The sequence below is a fragment of the Centrocercus urophasianus genome, unplaced genomic scaffold (assembly GCF_019232065.1).
Source record: "Centrocercus urophasianus isolate 14NV4802_14NV808 unplaced genomic scaffold, USGS_Curo_1.0 seq_10, whole genome shotgun sequence".
Taxonomy (NCBI): Eukaryota; Metazoa; Chordata; class Aves; order Galliformes; family Phasianidae; genus Centrocercus; species Centrocercus urophasianus.
In genome coordinates this window covers 96,335,935-96,354,404 of record NW_024884142.1, presented here as the reverse complement: position 1 = coordinate 96,354,404, position 18,470 = coordinate 96,335,935, and positions in this window count along the sequence as shown.

Below are 18,470 nucleotides of genomic sequence, written 5' to 3'. Positions count from 1 at the left end.
GGAAGGAAGAAAGAGTTTTGAAATAGTTTAAATTTGCTCTCGCTGCCCTTTTTCGGGGCGGCGTGCGTTGTTATCAGCGCACATCGCTGCTCTCGGAGCGCTTTGCACTCGATTTTGTGAGCGGGTGTGGGACAGCGGGGGACAGCCGGGCCAGGTCGGGCTGCGGCGGGCGGTGAGGCTGTGCTGCAGGGCTGCCCGCGTCGCTTTTGGCCGCCGAACACGGCCGCGAGAAAAGCCACCTCGGATGTGTGTGCGTGCACGAAGGAGCGCTTTATGCGCAACTTAGGAAACTCTTCTGCTTATTGCACATTTTACGAATCACCCCCGGAACGCTCCCGAAGCTCGGTGCTGGGACAGGGCAGCCCATCTCTGTCGTCCCCTCTGTGTCCCTCTGTTAACTTCGGCCCTGGGTCAACCCCGGGCAGCATTTTCCGAAGGGGAAAGGAGAAAGGAAGCGAGGGACGGGAATAGGGGTCGCTTTGGGGTCTTAATTAGAGAGTTCAGCAGCAGCTCTGCAGCCGGGGGTACCGGAGGGAAACACAGGTCAGAAGAACCCGCATCAGCGGTGCTCCCTTCCAGCTTACCCTGCCGAACGCTTCTTACACCTCAAGCATATTGGCTTTGGTTAAAAACTGTAATTGTGCTTTGAAGGTGGCATTCTCTTTCTGTGACCTTCAGCTGAGTCCCAGGAACAGGCAGAGACCCACCCAGACACCCAGGTCCCCACGTTCAGACAGGTTTCTTGTTTTGTTCTGTGTCTTTTTGTTGGTTTGTTTGTTTGTTTTTACACCAAATCAAAGAAACATCTACAGCAACCAGCTCAGCTCACCCCAACGGCAGCATAATTTCCATGCATCCTCTGAACCCTCTGCATCTTGGCTACGAGAGCTCTCAGCACGTTTTGAGGGGGACTATCCCACAATTCATCCTTCCAGTTCAAATTGCCAAAGATGTGTTCGCTCTTTTCTCAGTGTTGCAGTGACCAAAGTCCACTCTTACTTTACTCCACCACAATCCTGGCTGCTGCCAACCCCTTCCTTTTGTCGCACGTCACCACCAGATTTCTTTCTTTCTTTCCATACACACCACACCTCTCTGCTGATGAGGAGACCCTCATGGTTCCACCAGTGCCCGCGCTGTACAGCACTGCCATTAGTGTTACATTTCTAGTTATTCTTGCTTCTTCCCTCAGCCTTTGAAGTTGTGTAGAGACAATTTGATTCATTAGTACCCCCGGCTCGCAGTAACCCTAGCTTCTGCTTTACTTTCTGTATTAGAAGCACATGTTGGAGCCTGTATGTGAGGGCAAAGCCCAACCAGCCGACTTTCCTACGCAGTTCCAATCCTGCTTAAAATCCTCACCAGGCCTGGAGTGCTGCCTTTCCCTGCCTGGGAATGCCGCATGCCCTCCCTGCTGGGTGATGATCCTCTGTGAATGGCACGTTTTCTCCTCCTGCTCTTCTCATGATGGAAGCTTTAGGGCCCTGGCACATTCTCCGCCAGAGGACCACTTGTCGCACTGGGCTCACGGTTTATTCCATTCCCTCTTTCCACTATCCAATGCTTTTCCTACAGCCTCCCCTACCTGCCTGGTGCTCTGTCTGGGAGCCGGGCCTGCCTGCCTCATGTTTTCCCTTGGACGGGTTCCTGTTCCTCGCAGAGGGTGCCCACTGCTCTGCTTTGAAGTGGTGCAGCACGCTGGCTCTGGGGGCTCTTCCCAGCCGTTGTCGCGCTGAGCCCCCCTTCGGCTACATCGCCTCCCATCGCTTTGATCAGATGAAACCCATTCACAAGTGCTGGAGCAAAAGGCCACCGGGTTCCCGGCCAAATCTGGCTGACATCAAAATATCCTGGTGCTGACTTCAGCTGGGTGCTGAGGCTGGCCAGGAACAGGCAGAGCCCAGAGAAACAACCAATTCGTTGCAGTTTACGAGCAAGTCCTGTTTGTTTCAATCAAATGAATCGCTCGTCATTTTAAGCAGAATCAATCTAAGATTGGTTTAAATCAAATTCAGTATTCATGTCCCCCCACCCATCTATTTTTAAAAGTTAATTTAATATTATGCTCCAGACTACTTTGCTGCTTGGAAAAGGCCTGTTTCCAGGGACCAGTCCTGAACACCTGGCTGGTGAGGCAGGGAGCAGTTGGGTCACAGCAATACCAGGGAATCGGGAGTGCAGTGACCCAGCCCACATCCTCCAGGACCCAGGAAGCCTTGGCTGGGGGAACAGTCCCAGCAAGGTGAAGCAGGTGAGCTCTGTGTTGAAAAAATCCATTTTTGCCATGATTATATTGTGATATTGACAAGTGATTGTCAGTAGGATGAAATATGAGGGTGCTCAACCCAAAAGTTTGCTGTCCACTTCACCAAGTTTTCATGAATTTGTGACTATCAGGGGCTACGCTTGGCAAAACCCTGTGCAGAAAGGCAGCAGCAGGGTGCCTGCAACCAGGTGCAATACGCCCTTCCTTTAAAACTCCAAGCTGGCCACCAGGAGGACAGATCTGACCTCGGGTCTCTGCTTGGCACCCCTGCACAGAACACTGTGCTCCACTCGCCGGCTGCACGCAGGCACCAGATGTGCACTGGTGCTCCACATCTGCCCCAGCTGTGGCCAAGTGCCTGCCTCCCTCCATGAGCATCCTTCTTGCCCCACACTCTTTCCAGGCCAGCATCATTCCTCCTCACTCTGCTCAGCTCCTCAAACTGCTGAGCCTGTTGGCTTCTTATCAATTAGCCAGCAGTCTCTTTCTTTCCCCCCAGTTCATGCACATTTCCCTGTTATTCTCACTGCCCCTAAATACCCTGGCCCCTTGCCAAGGATCCTTCCTCCACCACATTTAGCTTCTTACCCCCAGGAGGGGAGAGCTTGAATTTGTTTCAACATTTCCTTCTTTTTGTTTGTTTTCTTCTGTTCTGCCGAGCCTGTAATTTAGATCTGCTGACACAAATGGTGAACCTCATAGTGGGAATCTACTTAGAAACCCTCTCTGAAGATATCTGGCTATATTGCTGCAGCCTCTGGCTGTTTGTTCCCCTAAGGCCAACAGCAATGAGGGGTTATAAAATACCTCTGCACAGCATCACTTGGCCAAGAAGTGGGTGCAGTGCTCTGCCATCTGAGTGAAGGTCTGGAACAGAGAGAATTTGCATTCAGCCTCACACGAGGCATCAGACCATCACCTGTTCCCTGTATTTCCTCAACAAATGGTGTCTCATTCCCAGCTTGTTTTATGTCTGCATGGGGACGTGAAGGCAGAATTTACATGTGCTAGTGTGCATTAACTCCTGTCCTGACCAGTGCTAATTACCGCTAATGATGTGGGCCAGTGTTAATTCTCTTAGCAACGTTACTGCTGGCCATACGCTTCTGAAAGTGCCTTTGGGTGAGGTAGCTTACTTTGAAAGGATATTTATGTGGAGAGTAAATACAGAGCAGCTAATACACCATAAATCCCCCCTGCTGGATCGCGGGCTCCGATGGCTCCAGAGCACCGAGGTCCCTGCACACAAAGGCAAAGGAACCCTCCAATAAGAATCACTCAATAGAAAGGTGTTGGGATCACCCCACGTGATCCTGGGAAAGTAATTCCGATCTGGCACTTCTCTGAAATTGGAAAAACAATACGTCCCTCACCATCTCAGGGGCACCGTATTTCTTTTCGCTGCCTTGCCAATCATTCTCTTTGCTTTCAAACAACATCCTCCAAACCCTAATTGTTTTTATGCCTTTGCAGTATAAAACAGAAAAGCCGTAAACCTATCGTATTTTCTGAGGCAATGTTTTCCCCATTGTGCCGTAGCGTTACTGTGCAGAGGCCTGGCCATTTGCTGGGAGGACAAATGAAGACATACCGAGCACTTTGGCACTTGGCCGGGCGGCACCGCAGGGCTGGAAGGTGTTACTGGGCTGTGCACACTGATTTCAGCAGCTCTACTCTGATTTACCATAGAATCATAGAATGGCCTGGGTTGAAAAGGACCACAGTGCTCATCTGGTTTCAACCCCCCTGCTATGTGCAGGGTCACCAACCAGCAGACCAGGCTGTCCAGAGCCACATCCAGCCTGGCTTTGAATGCCTCCAGGGATGGGGCATCCACAGCCTCCTTGGGCAGCCTGTTCCAGTGCATCACCACCCTCTGTGTGAAATTTATGGGGCTGGATGCCCCAGAACTGCTGCCTGAACTTTCCTCCTCCCTGCTGCAGCTCTGGGCACGCCCATCAGTTTGTGGTCATTAACAGCAGCTGTTGGAGCAGTGCTTGCTGAAGCTCCTCCGTGTCCTTTCAGAATTATCACAGGTTCCTGCTTTGCCTGGAAATCCGCAGCAGTTTAGTTTGTATCAAGGCTGCATGAATAAAAATTTAATCTAAGGCTATTGCTGCTGTAACGGCAGTAATTTCTCTTAAAGGCTGTATACAAAGCATACTAAATACTGTCTATAAATAAGACTGTATTTAATAGAGGAGAGAAGTGATTTAATGGCCTTACTGGCAAAACCTTCCCTGCCACTTCTGAGCCCAAATCTGGGTCTTTACCCTGAGCAGAACCGATGTCCTGTGAGGAGAACTCGGACCCAGAAGACTCTGATTTTCAGGTGAAGTCATTCATACCAAACTTTTCTCTCCAAAAGGAAAGGAAAAACATCTTAAAGGAAATATGAGTTAAGCAGAAGACATCCCTTTCATAATAGAAGCTACAAGGGGATAGAAGTACATTCTAATTATAATAGTTCCCTAATTATCTGCCTAACATCTCATCTTTCTGTCTAATCCCACTTTTAATTACACAGTACCTTTTTTTTGCCTGTCACCAACTGAAGCAGTCTATTTTCCTGACTGTAAATCCTTCTAAGTGGTGATATCAGAGGAGGAGTACTGCCACTGCCCACCAGGACGCATGCTGCATGGCAGGGAACATCCAACTGCAGCTTGGGTTAGAGCACATGGATGCTCCCTTTTGGAACAGCCTGCCTGTAAGCCCTGTGGGTTTTCTTTTCTCAAGCAAGAAAGCCCTCTCTAAACCACACAGCTCTTTGAGCTGTATGATTTTTCCAGCACATTTCTCAGTTTTCCAGATTCCTGCAACTTGGTCTGACTTCCAACCAACACTCAATGGGATCCCAGTGCTGGCTGGTGTCGGAATGAGACTTGGCCTTTGAACCACAGCGGTGTGCAGCTTGCAGAGAGGAAGCAATACGGTATCATTGAGCTACCTTATCATCAGGCATCTGCTCATCAAGATCTCACCCGGCGATTGTGGCTGGGGAGGAAGCACTGCTGAGGAGGAAGGAAACATGTGAGCAGGGTTCCCACTGCTGGCCTGCTGCTGGCTTCCTGCTCCCGTGAATCCCAGCCCTGTGCTTCCCCAGAGCAAGCACAGAATTGCCTTTCGGGGATGTTGTTGGGCTTAATGGATGCTTATAACTGGCTCTAACAAAAGGTGCGATGTCGGTGAAAAATACTCTTCAAGGTGATTATTCAAACACTCAGTAAAATGCATTTTGTTCCATCCTTTCCCTTGGCTTGTGTGGGAGGAAACTGAAAGATTCAGGGCTTTGTGGGAAAGGGGGGGAACTTGTTCTTCCCTTTGGGTGTGGGAGCAGGGTGTACCAAGGAGAGCCCTCTGGCACACAAGTGGGTTTGCACCAAGGCTCGGAGCCAGGTTGCAAGCTCCAACAGCCCTGCGGCTGGCATGCAAACTCCGGAGCACAGAGCTACAGATTGATGGCACCTTCCCTGCACAGATCTGCATGTATCATTTACTTAGCCTTGCTCCTGATGGAGTTAGGTATCATCCTTTATTGAAAATTATTCCTAATGTGTATTTAAGCATTAAAAATGAATGCGGGTGTGTGATAAAACTTCGGGAATAATTTATAAACAGCTAACATAACGTGAGATATGGAGTACTTGGCTGCCCTGCAAACCTCTGTGAATGGCAGCACGATGCCAGAGAGAGTTTCTTCCTTTGTGGATGTATTCTTGCGTCTTGCTGACCTTTCCATTGCTGCTTGGTAGCACCCATCTTGTATGATGGGGCCCTGGGCAGCCTGATCTGGTGGGGGGCAGCCAGCCTATGGCAGGGGGCTGGAACTGGGTGGGTAGTGAGGTCCCCTCCAATCTAAGCCATTCTATGATTCTATGCTCATATGATTCTGTGACTCCATGATTCTATGATTTGGGGCAAAAAGCTACTGCAAGTAATAATTATCATTGCTCCTTACTAAAATACTCTTACTTGCTCCTACAGTTATTTCTAGAGGACAGGAGGGAGACGAATGCTTTGTGATGTGCAGTGGTTGTAAGGTTCCTATTGCACAGTGTATTGCACAGCTGGGGGGGGCAGCATCACTCACATCTTCTTTGCAAAAGCTGAGCCTCTGTGGTCTCTCACATCCCCATATTGCTCAATCCATGATCCCATGGTGCCCTAGAATATGTTTGGTAGCAGAGTCCATAATGTGAGCTGCTATGGAGGTATGCCAGCACCAGCCCTTTTCTCCTGAATGCAAACAAACAAACAAAGCCAACAGACTTTGCTCAACGTGTCAGAAAAGATTAAAAATCAATCAAAATCCAAGCTGTGGGACAGAGCATACTCTGCAGGTCTTCTTGCCTGTCCCACAGAAATACTGTTCTGAAGAAAACTCTGCTTTTCTCCTCAAAGTTGCTGGTGGTGCAGCCACACAAAATACTATTTGACACCTCTTCTCTGGAGAGGAGGAAAATCCTACCTGAGACTGGGGATGACAGCATGACTGCTTTCTCATCGCTTTTATTGAAGACCACTGGAGTTTGCCCATGTACGTGTCTAGCATTAAAGACCAAAGATATATTGGGGATGTGATAAGGTGCATCCCATCCTCATCCTTCTTTTTCTTGTCACCTTCTTCCTCCTGATCCTCCTCTTCTATGGAGCTGATATTTGCCAAACAGAGGGATCCGAGGGACTGAACTCGGGCAACACCTAGCCAAATGCCTTGTGAGTGTGCTTTTCTCTCTCTCTGCTTTCACTCAAATATTGACTGGCCTCATCTGTTACTAAACAGATTGTTTTGTTTCATTTTTCAACACTTCATTTCTTAGGTCATTCAAAGAGGCTCTGCTGGGTGGACCAGTGGCAAGACTGGCTGCCCTTTGGACAAATTTAGCTCTGTTAGTCAATTATTCTGGCAGGAAACTTTTTCAGCATGCTGAACACTCCTGTGCAGGCTGCTGAAGTCCAAGAAAGGGGCACTGTCTGCTGGTGAGGCCCCCAGATCCCCTAGCAGCACTGAAAGGACTCTGGCACATGGATTACCTACTGATAACTAAACAAGAGAAACAACAAGCAAGAGATCTTCCTCTACCTTGCAAAGGTTTGTAAGAGCTGATGCAGGCCCTGCTCTCCAAAATAAGGCCCATGTGCAATGCTTGCTCTTGCATTACTTGCTCACCCGATGCAGCTTCATTTCTCAAGAACAGGGAGGACGCAGCCCCCAGACACTTCCTTTTGTCCATATCCTCTCAACCTTTCCCTGCCAAGGCTCTCAGAGCTGTGTGAAGTCATTTCCCCATCTGAAAAACAACTGCTAGAGAGCAGCCTCCAGCTTGTTTGAGGCCTTGAGGAAAGAGATGGATTCCTTCACTGCCAAAAAGATATTCAGGCAGAAACGCTCTTGGCAGAAATGTATGGGTTTTCTGGCCCTATCTGTGCATTTGGATACATCCCGTTACACAGGGTGATGCAATCCTTGTCTATCTCAATAGAAACTCAAGTTAAGATAGCCCTCATGTTTTTCTGATGGTCAGATGTGCTGCGTAGCACTACAATTAAAGTATTACACCCTTGTTGATACTACCACTCACTTCATCTTCGAACAAAATGTGAAGAATTTATTAATAAGGAGAAATAAAGGCCATTATTTCTGCTCTTTAACAAACAAATGTCATTATCAGCGTATCTGGAAGCTGCTGAAGTCCCCTGTCTTGCAGAAATCACAGCAGAGCATTTCCTTCAGCAAATCCCCATACCTAATCCTCTCTGAAACCACCTGGAAGCTTCAATGCACACAACAGACTCACTTGAATTTTTCCATGACATTCAAAAGTTTACCATAAGTTTTGAGAATTTGCATGGAACCCAGTGGCCATTGGCCATCCTGCATCTTTCTGAGCAACTGCTCCCCTGCAGGGTCCCACTTATTGGCCATGTATGCACACAGGGAGCTTGCAGATGACTTTGTGCCCAGGGGCAGGGAGTGACATTTCTGCAGAGTCACTTCTGCTTTGCTCAATTACTTGGAAGCTACACTTAGCGTAAGCAGATCTTATAGCTCTCTACAACTACCTGACAGGAGGTTATGGCAAAGTGGGGGTCAGCCTCTCCTGTTTAACTAGCAATAGGATAAGAGGGAATGGCCTCAAGTTGCACCAGGGGAGGTTCAAGTTGGATATTAGGAAATATTTCTTCTTCAAAAGGGTGGTGAGGCACTGGCACAGAGTGCCCAGGGAGGTGGTGGAGTCACCATCCCTGGAGGCATTCAAGAAGCATTTAGATGTTGCACTGAGGGATGTGGTTTGGTGGGAAAATATTGCTGGTTGGTGAACAATTGGACTGGATGATGTTGGAAGTCTTTTCTGACCTTGGAGAGTCTATGATTCTGTGATTCTATAAGTTGCAAATTGTCAAGATTGGATAGGTTTTCCAGAAGGCCTTCCAAAGTTAATTGTGCAGTGGAAAGCACTAACCTGATCTCCTCTGTCTTCATACCTACACTTCCCATTTTGCAGAAAGCATTCTCTCCCACCTCTCAGTACAAATTGCTCATTATATTTACCCTAGTAAACATAGGTAAACTATCCTAGTGCCAGCCTTCTGTACCTCTCAGCCATCGCTGCTATGGGCACTGCAGAAATACTGTATGATGAGTCCCACTAATCTTTGCTGTCAGTCATTCCTCCCTCCTGCTGCTGCCCTTCCCACCCAAGGATTCCAAGGGCCTCCTCGGAAGCTGGCAAGGCATCAGCGCATGTGCAGTGCGCTGTACCTGGTGGGCTGCAGCGGTCAGAGGGAACTGTAGCGTGGCTCCCAGCAAATGCCAGGAACTTGCTGGTGATATTAAACCCAGCAGCCCGCGCCAGGAGCAAAACACAAACAAAGCCTGCACTGGAATCAATTTTCAGGCTTTTTTGGATGGTTCCGTTTCACTTCTTTCTCAAAATAAATCAATGTCTGCAGAGCAGTTCTGGGCGCAGTGGTTTGGGCACAGGATACAGAGCTCAGCCTGCGGGCAGTGCTCCCACAGCTCCCCACGGCTTCAGCCACACTGCATTAACACACAACTGGGAACAAGGGCTCCCTCACCCTCCTGTTTATTGTTGGAGAAACGCTTCTGGAGATGGAAAATGCTCTCTAGTCACCCCATGGGCTGGGAACCCCTTCTTTCTCATGCTGGCCCTGGCTCCAGCCCCCCCCCCAATAGCTCAGCTAATGCACCCATTTCTCATAGTGCATCCCGCTGCCTTACAAAAAACAGTGAATTATTCTTGTTTTTAGTGCAACCGCTGAAGATATTTCAAAGTGAAAAGGAATTGACCCAACCTACTGTGCACATTATTTATTCAGAGGTAGTACAAAAACGAGTCCCTGATGTTACTAAAACAAATCCTAATAAGTACAGAGAGCATCAATTACAGGCTTCCCTTTATAGTCCTATATATCTCTTTCCCTTTCTAGAGATGGTATCACATGTGAGGGGGCACCGTGTTGGCTTTCAAACCTATTGAGCTTTCATAATTATAACCTCTGCTTTAACCTCTTTTATAAGACACACTATACCGCCTCACGTTATGTTCCTTGAATCCCCACCAACCCTCGGAGAACACGTCTTTAAAGCTCCCTTCTTCTAAGACGAGCAGAAAACAGGAAGCATTAAGCATTCATAACGCCGTGCACACACTCCATCAGGGTGCCCAAGCAAAATACATCTCAGGAACACGCTTGGAATCTCACTGTAAGCTCAGTAAATATTCAGCACGCACATACTCTGACATAATTAAACTAGGAAAGTATTAATTGCAGCAGAATAGATGGATTTCTATATTATTTTTTTTTTGTTCCAGTCTGTATGGATTGTCCTTCTATTTAATCAAAAAAGCTTGGAATGACTCCTAATCTATCATAAAATTTCTTAAGGACGTGATTAATTCCATTGTTTAAATTCTGTTTTATTGCTATAAGAAATTCTCATAAATGATCCTGCACCTTTCTCTGTGATCATTTCCTTCTAAAGTAATACACTAATTAATTTCAATTAAATATATGTAAAGGAAGATATATTTTGAAAAATGCTTCTCCCATGCCATTTGTTAATATATTGAAAAAGTGTAAACCTTGGAACATTTAGCATAGAAAATATTCATTTTTGGTAATTTCTCAAGGGGGCAATTTATTAAATGAAAGGCTTTTAACATTAGCTAAAAGCAGCCCTGTAAATCATGGGTGTCATCAAACTGCTTCATCACTTCATTAATTTAAAAGATTATTATATGCGTAACTGACATAATTTTGAACAATGTTACATGGTTAATTTATTAATGTAGAAAAGCAGAAATGACATGCTGAATTGATTTATTATTATAATTGTATAATTTTAGGACTTTTCTCTGTGACTTTCACCAACTGAGCAAATGATTCAGGGCAAAACTCTGCCATTGATTTTTTCCAAGCATGGCTCCTCCTTGGTGTCAAGTGGGGACGGCGGCTTGGAGGAGCCAACCCAGCCTCCTGCTCTGCCTTCCAGCCCCAGTTGCAAGGTCTCCTTGACCGCCTCTAGTCACTTTGGCCCTGTGTTAATCTTAAAGTGCTTTTATTTGCCTCCCAGTGGCCAAATACATCTACAAGTTATTGTGGTTACACTACAAACCACCTCGAGTGATATGTTCTGTGTTGGGCCCTCACTACAAGAAAGACCCTGGGACCCTGGAGAGTGTCAAGGAAAGGACAGTGGGGCTATGAGGGGTCTGGAGCACAAGTGTGATGGGGAGAAGCTGAGGGAACCGGGGGTATTCAGTCTGGAGAAGATGCTCAGGGGAGACATCATGGCTCTTTACAACTGCCTGAGGGAAGGCTGTGGTCTGGTAGGCGTTGCTCCCTCCTACCAGATAACTAGTGATAAAGGTGATGGCCTCAAGTTCCACCAGGAAAGATTCAGGTTAGGAAACATTTCCTCTTCAGAAGAGCGGTGAGAAAGTGGCACAGGCTGCCCAGGGAGGAGGTGGAGTCACCGTCCTTGGAGGTGCTCAAGAATCGTGGAGATGTGGCGCTGCGGGACGTGGTCAGCGGGCATGGTGGGGTTGGGGTTGGACTGGATGATCTTAGTGCTCTTTTCCAATTGTATTCAGGCTATGATTCTATGATAAAAACCTGGTTCTGGGTGACTGTGTTTAAATGTGCTTGTACCATAGGCTCTCCCCATGCACAGAAAGACAGTGGCGCAGCTTGCTCTGCCCCACCAAGGAGCCTGGAGCCCCATGGCTCATGCAGAGCAGCCCCCAGCACTTTTGGCCATAATTCTATTAGCCAGCAGTTAGTGCTGGCTTCGTGCCCGAGCTGAAAATGTGATGCAGCATCACTTCTTTGCTAGGCGCTGCTTGGAAGCATGGTTAAAGTTGGATTCAATAATACCACACCACATTTGGGATTATTTTTAGATGGAAATGATGCATGACTCTGAAACCCTGCAAAGCCAGTGGAGCATTTCTGTTCCAGCACAAGTGCGGGTGGGCGGGAGCACGGATTGCATTCAAGAAACCTTGCTCCAAAACCTGCAAAGGGACACAGCTTGGATTTAACCAAACAGGGACCTAATTCTGCTCTGCAGCCTTCTTTTTTTCAAGTCGAACTCTCACAAAAACAGCTCAAAGTGTTGCCCATACTTTGGCTGAGATTTCCATCCCCACAGCATAAGCTGCATTGCTCCAGTTGTGGTGGGACACAGTGGGGTGGATGCAGAGTGACTGCACAATGCTGCTGCAGCATGTTTGTGCCATATGAAGGAGTGAACACTTTCAGCAGCATGGCTGTCTTACCCTGATGTCCCCAAGCTTCTCAGCTTTGTGCATTTTGTTTATTCCAAGCTGTCTTTGTTTGACTGGACTCAATGGGTTTGGGCTCTAGGAGGGACATCTGAGATGCCAATAATGACACCAAAATCAAAGGACTGCACAGCGGATAAAATTTAAAATGCAAATTAAAGACTATAGTGTTTCAGAGCCGTCGTTTAGGATCCTGCATCAAAAAATGGTGTCACAAGAGCATTCTGGGCAATTACGGACAATTTTTAAGAGAGTATTTTTCTTTCCCTGTAATCTTACATAATGCCTTTCATATGTAATACCTTGAGCAAATGCAGTATGCAAAACACTCTACCAACTGTATACATGCAGAAATCATTTCACCATTAAATGCAGCCATGCCCAGGGTGCAGAATGGTGACCAGATGGGCTGAGTGAAGCACATAGCACAACTAAAGTGCAGGGAATGTTTTAGCCAGGGCCGCTGGGGCAAACCCAAGCTCCTAGGAGAGCAACCAATGCTTGCCAATACACACAGAGCAAAGGCAGGGCCCTGATTTTCAGATACTGCCACCCAAGATGTAAACAGTGCAGAAAAGCATCCTTCATGCCATCGCTCACATATACTATTTTAGTGCTGCCACCCTTGATAGGTTATATTATAAATATCCAATTGCCTCTGGCATACGTGAGGTTGACTTTTATTTTTTATGATGATCAATTTTTATTTTTTTTTCTAGGGGTGTCACTAAGGACATAGGGAAACAATTTAGGAGATTAAAAAAAGAGAGAGAGAAAAGATTCAAGCCAAATGCTTTCCTACAGGAAACATTTATTTGCACAAGAGCATCTCATCTAACAAAGTTCCACCATATTCTCCAACAACAGACAGGAACTCGTCTGCATTAGCATTTTAAGAAACAAATCCTAAAGACCAGCAAGTGTCAATAAGCTGTCACAAAGCTGGATTGATGGCTCTTCACAGGTCTCTTCTCACATGAGTGCAAATGACTGTCCCTCAGTTCATCACAGGCATTTTGGTCAAAACAAACTTTTCTGATTTTCACACAGCCTTTAAAATCCCGACTAAAACAAAACAGAGGGTCTGATCCTGTCCCGTTGCAATCAATGGCAATGCTCCTCTTTGCCCAACTGAATGCAAAACCAGAATCCCAGCATGAGCAAAAGGACTATCACAGTCTTCTGCAACCTCATCTTTCAGGTCATGTCATGAGGTGAGAGTGAAAGAGAACTAACTTGTCCCAAACAAAAACACAAATCCTATGTGACCTGGAGTGTATACGTATTGGGCAGCTGGGAAGAGCTGGGCTTGATCTGACTTTTGTTTCATATTTAGTGCTGCAAACATCTGCTAGTCTTATTACAAATTGCACTTTGGTAGTCATAATTAGTAACCACATGATTCTGTTCTACATGTGACGTTTTCAAAATCAGAAAAACATGGAACAGTGGAAGTACTCCATTAATGTACTTCCTGGATGTTCTATACAACTGCCGTTGACTCCTAGCTCCCCATTTGCTCTTGATGCAGGGAGATACCTTTCTTACAAAGGAAAATATTTTTCCCTATGTGACAGCTGAGTCACAGATTTCTTGGTGGTGAAGATCACCACTGCTGGTGTCTCTCTGTTTGCCCTGAGGAGTGCTGCCTCCAAAATGGAGGAAACCTGAAAGCCTCACTCACCTTGAAGCTTAGGTGGGCAACTCTGGAGATGTAGTAAGGACAGCAAACAAAGCTCAGCTAAAACCGTACAGCTGCACATTTCCTCGGTGTTGTCCCGTCCACACTTGACCCATAGAGCAGAAGTCTCCAAGATTACAATCACTGGCAGCTACTTAATTCAGATAATTGAACACCCATAAACCTCCCAGCATGACCAATGTGAAGTCAAACAGAGAGCTCACATCATCTGCTGGAGGCAGGACCCCATCTCCTTAGGGCCGGTCTTTACAGATGTGTCTCCCACAGAGGTGCTCCAGACAGTTACTGAGCAGTCTGCTCTAGAGCTTAACTATTTCTGATACAAATTTCTCTAGCATCTAATCTCAATTTCCTTTGCTGCGTATTAAACTGATTATTTCTATCCCTTCCCTCAGCAGACATGGATAAAAATCTGATTGCCCTCTACTTTCTACTTGCAGATAGTGGAAGGCTGGCAGCACTCTCTAGCTTAAAAGAATCTCATCCTATCAACCTTTTTGCTCATTTAATCCTGACATTACAGAAAATTTAAGCCCTCTCCAGAGCAAGTCATGTTTTCTCTTCTACAAGAGGCAACAGGGCAGGTTGAATTGTCTGCGAGAAAATGGCAGAGTCAATACAGCAGGCAGTGCTCCCAGAGAAGATTTATGGCTGAGGCAACAGGAGCTGTGCTGCCCGAATGCTTCTCCTGGAAAGCTGTTGGGCACAGCCAGCCCATCCCTGCCCTTCCAGCAGCAGGCTGTGGTGTGGCCACCACTCCTCCATTGGGAATGAGGGCTCTGTATGGGCAATTAGCATTTTTCAAGAGTGGTGCTGGAGCCTGCTGGAGGGAGAAGTGAAAACAAACATAGAATAAAAGCCAGGCAAGAGGGTAATATTTCCATCATCAAAGCCGACACGCTGCACTGTAGTCCTTTGAGCAGCACAAATTTGATGTGCAAACCCCTTTGAAAGACAAATCTTTGTATGAGCATTTCTTGTAGGATAATTTTAAGCTTCAGCACTTCTTTTCACAGGAGCAATTTTAAATCTGGAACCATTCATGACATCTAATGTCATGGAGTACAATTTCTTTCGGAACAGGGGCTGATTAATCTCTCCTACACATTCCTATACACATTTCTGCTGGGAAAACTGTGTTCACAAATAGAGGATTCCATAGTCAAACAATATAAATGCTTGGGAGGACAGGCTAGACTTCCACCATGACAATCAACCCCTTGAACTGGTGGGCTGGAACCAGAGGAAGGGTACTCTGAAAGCTCCCTACCTCACTCTGTCCCATCCTCTTGGACAAAGCCACCAATGGTCACTTCTCCAACTGACACCTGATTCAGGGACATCATCATGAAAACTCATTACTTGACTCTTTATGTGACTTGATAAACATCAAAGTGAAAACTCTTTTCATGTACCAAGGGAATGGGCCAAAGCAACACACTTGAGCATTTTCCTGCTTGAAAGGTGATGCTTCTAGAGGGGTATATAAATGGTTAAGAATTATCGTGGTCCATGTATGTGCTGTGAAAAAGAAGATATCAGAGAACTCAAAACAAACTAGTAGGACAATAAAACCCAGCAAAAACCTTAATTCTGCCTCCCTCCCCCCAAGGTTAACAAAACCTCTCCAAATCAAGAGAGATCGCACCAGCAGACAACTATAGGAGGCTTTACATTGATGTTTTCTTTCTTTGAAAAGGCTTTAAATGCCTTTCTCATGTTTTTACAAAAGCTCTTACTTTTTTGAGGGGTTCTCTTTCTGTCTGAATGCCACCACTAGCAAAGGAAAGGAAATTCTTCATGTCCTTTTGTTGAAGCTACGGCAAGGGCTTCATGAGAAAATTCCACATGCAAGGAGTCCCGCATGGGACTAGAAAGATGAAAAAGCAACCATGGCACAGGAAATAAACAGATGTTTCATTGATGGCAGCATCAACAAATCAATACTGATCAATAGCAAGATCTGTCCATTACCCCCAGAGGTGCCTGCCTAGATGATTTTCCAAAGACCTGGCTAGGTTGAAATTCAAGGGGATTCACTCATTTATACAAATGGGCACAAAAGCTCATCCCCAAGTGGCAGCCAACCAAGCCAAGCACACTCCCCACCAACCTGTGCATATAGCCATGACCTGTAGCTAGTAGAAGACCTAATTCTTAACCTTAGTATTGCATCTAGTTTGCAGAAAGCCAGCCATTATTCCTTGTTTTGCGTGCCCATTCCCAGTCTTTTTTAATGATTATCAAACCTTCATGGGCCTTGCTGAAGGCATCAGCCAGAAGTCACTCAACCCACCCAACACTCCTGTTATGTCCGAGCTGCACTTGAGGATAGCAGAGAAAAGGAATTGGACAAAAAGTCAGTAGTTGGAAACGGAAAGGAAGGAACGGATTAAATGGAAAGCTCTGCCAAGATGCAGCCATGGGGAGCTAATTCACCGTGGGCACAGCAACTTGAAGGAGGACTGAGTTTAAAGGGTCAGAGTGTAGGAGACAGCTGGGATTCAGCTGGTGATGCTGCTTGATTATGCTGCTCCAGCATAGCCAGTAAACGACACCAGGATGTGTTTTTTATATATATGTGTATATGTATACTTATATATGCACATATATACATACATGCATACACATGGATGTACCTACATACATATTTTTAAGTGACTTGTTCAGGAAATTTTTCCTCACTGCATATGAAAGCCGTTCCAATTCCCCAAAGTAAAAGACTTGGCAAGTCAATTACAAGAAAAGTAGAAGTGCTGAAGTATATGAACAAATTTTAACAACATGCAAGCGTAACTTTTATTGCCAACAGTAGATGTACGTTGGAATTTGAGGGAGGAAAAGAAACCCTGATGAAGTGGCAAAATGCAGTTGTTTTTCTTTATCTACAGAGAACACTGTGGTTTCATTTGCAGATGAATCACTTTGTTGTGATTTATTCCGTTTGTAAATGGATCTGATTTATTTTCCCAGGGGATTTGAGAGATTTTTAGTAAAGCAAGTTACTGAGCTGGCTAAAATGAGAGGAAGCATAATTGCACTGAAATGTTTGAAGAAGATCAAGTTAGGGAGTCACCTGCCAGAACATTTTGGCAACAAAACAGAACAAAATCCAAGAATATAGGAACATAAACAAAAAAATGCAAAGAAACCCAAAATAAACTGATCCAAAATGAGGGAAAACTATGATCCAAGCTAACCAAACACAGACCTGCCAGTTGTTAGAAGACAGCCTTTAAAGGAATATCCTCCTTTGGCACACTCAGTTCTCGGGCACTGTAATGTCAACTTTGCCAAAGCAATTAAACTGCTTAATAATCAAACCTGGATCTCATTTATATGGCATGTGAACAGAGTAAAACGTATGGAGCGTATGGAAAGTGTGCTGTACAATGAGATGCGGTTTATTTCCTATCACAAGTGAGCTGGTAATGAGATGGTTCATATCACAGGAAAGAGGCTAACAGCCAGCAGATTTATCAGCTTCAATAGCTCTCCTGCACCTCCAGCCTTTGTTTGGCTATTTTGTGTCTCGCTGAGAACAGGGGGGTCAAAGATTCTATCCGAATCTGAAGGGTGAGTGGAAAGATCCTTTGGTTAACTCAATGAAGCATATCTGGAACTTTCCAATGGTGACACTGTTACACTGAAACTTGCACACAGAATCTATCCTTCTGGTAATATTTTTAAGCTGACTGTGGTAAGGTTCTCAGAAGCAAAACCAGTGTAACCAAATGAGGGGAACACCTCACTGCCCTTTCTAAAACACCACAATTACAAAGAAGTTTGGGTTTGCATTGCAGAAGACCGGACTGATGCTTGACTTTCTGCCACTGCAGAATGTATTTGGGTAACTGGGCCACCTCCCCTGGCAGGAGGGGACTCCAAGTCTATTTCACCCAGCAGTGGAAGAGCTACTGCTCCTAAAGTTTGTGTTGCTGAGGCAGGTTGGGAAGAGCTGACAATGGGCTTTGGTGCCTTTGCTCAGCCACATTTCCTCTTCTGGGATTTGTTGGGACGAGGGGGAGGGAGAAAAAGGAAGAGGTCCCAAACCCTTTGCCATCTCTTCTGAGCTTGTTGTCTTTTGTAAGCCACAAAGAACAGATTTTCTTTTGTAAATCCTTAGTAATTAAATGAGTACTTCAGTGGCTATATTCTTCAATGGTCTTGTTTCCTAGGTTTTGCCTTTGACAGTCATATTTTGCAAAGGCTGCTAAGATGACTAGGCACCTTACCCTACTTAACACTAAACCAATTGATGCCCGTGCACGCTGCATGAAGGAAGAAAAGTTTCATTAATGGCACTTCATTAAAGAACTGCACTGGAAAGCCCTAAATATGACCGAACCAACTGAAATCCAGAGCAAGCTGTCTATTAGGAGAGCAACAAAGACAGTTTCGGAAACTGAACTCTGGCTCCACTGCAGCGGATTAGGAAGAGTGATGGGATTAGTGTTTAATGACTTGGGGCAAGAGACAAAGGGAATTTCGACAAAGAGGCTTAGATATGGAAGAATTAACACTCTCTATCCCAGCCATGCCTCTGATGACTTCCAGCATTCTTTCCTGGCTCTGCTGATGTTTGGGAGGGGGGGAAACAAAACAAAAAAAGACTAGCGGGGCTTTAATACCTCCTTAGCCTTTTCTTATCACAACTCTTTCTCTTTGTAAAGAAAGAAAAGATCTT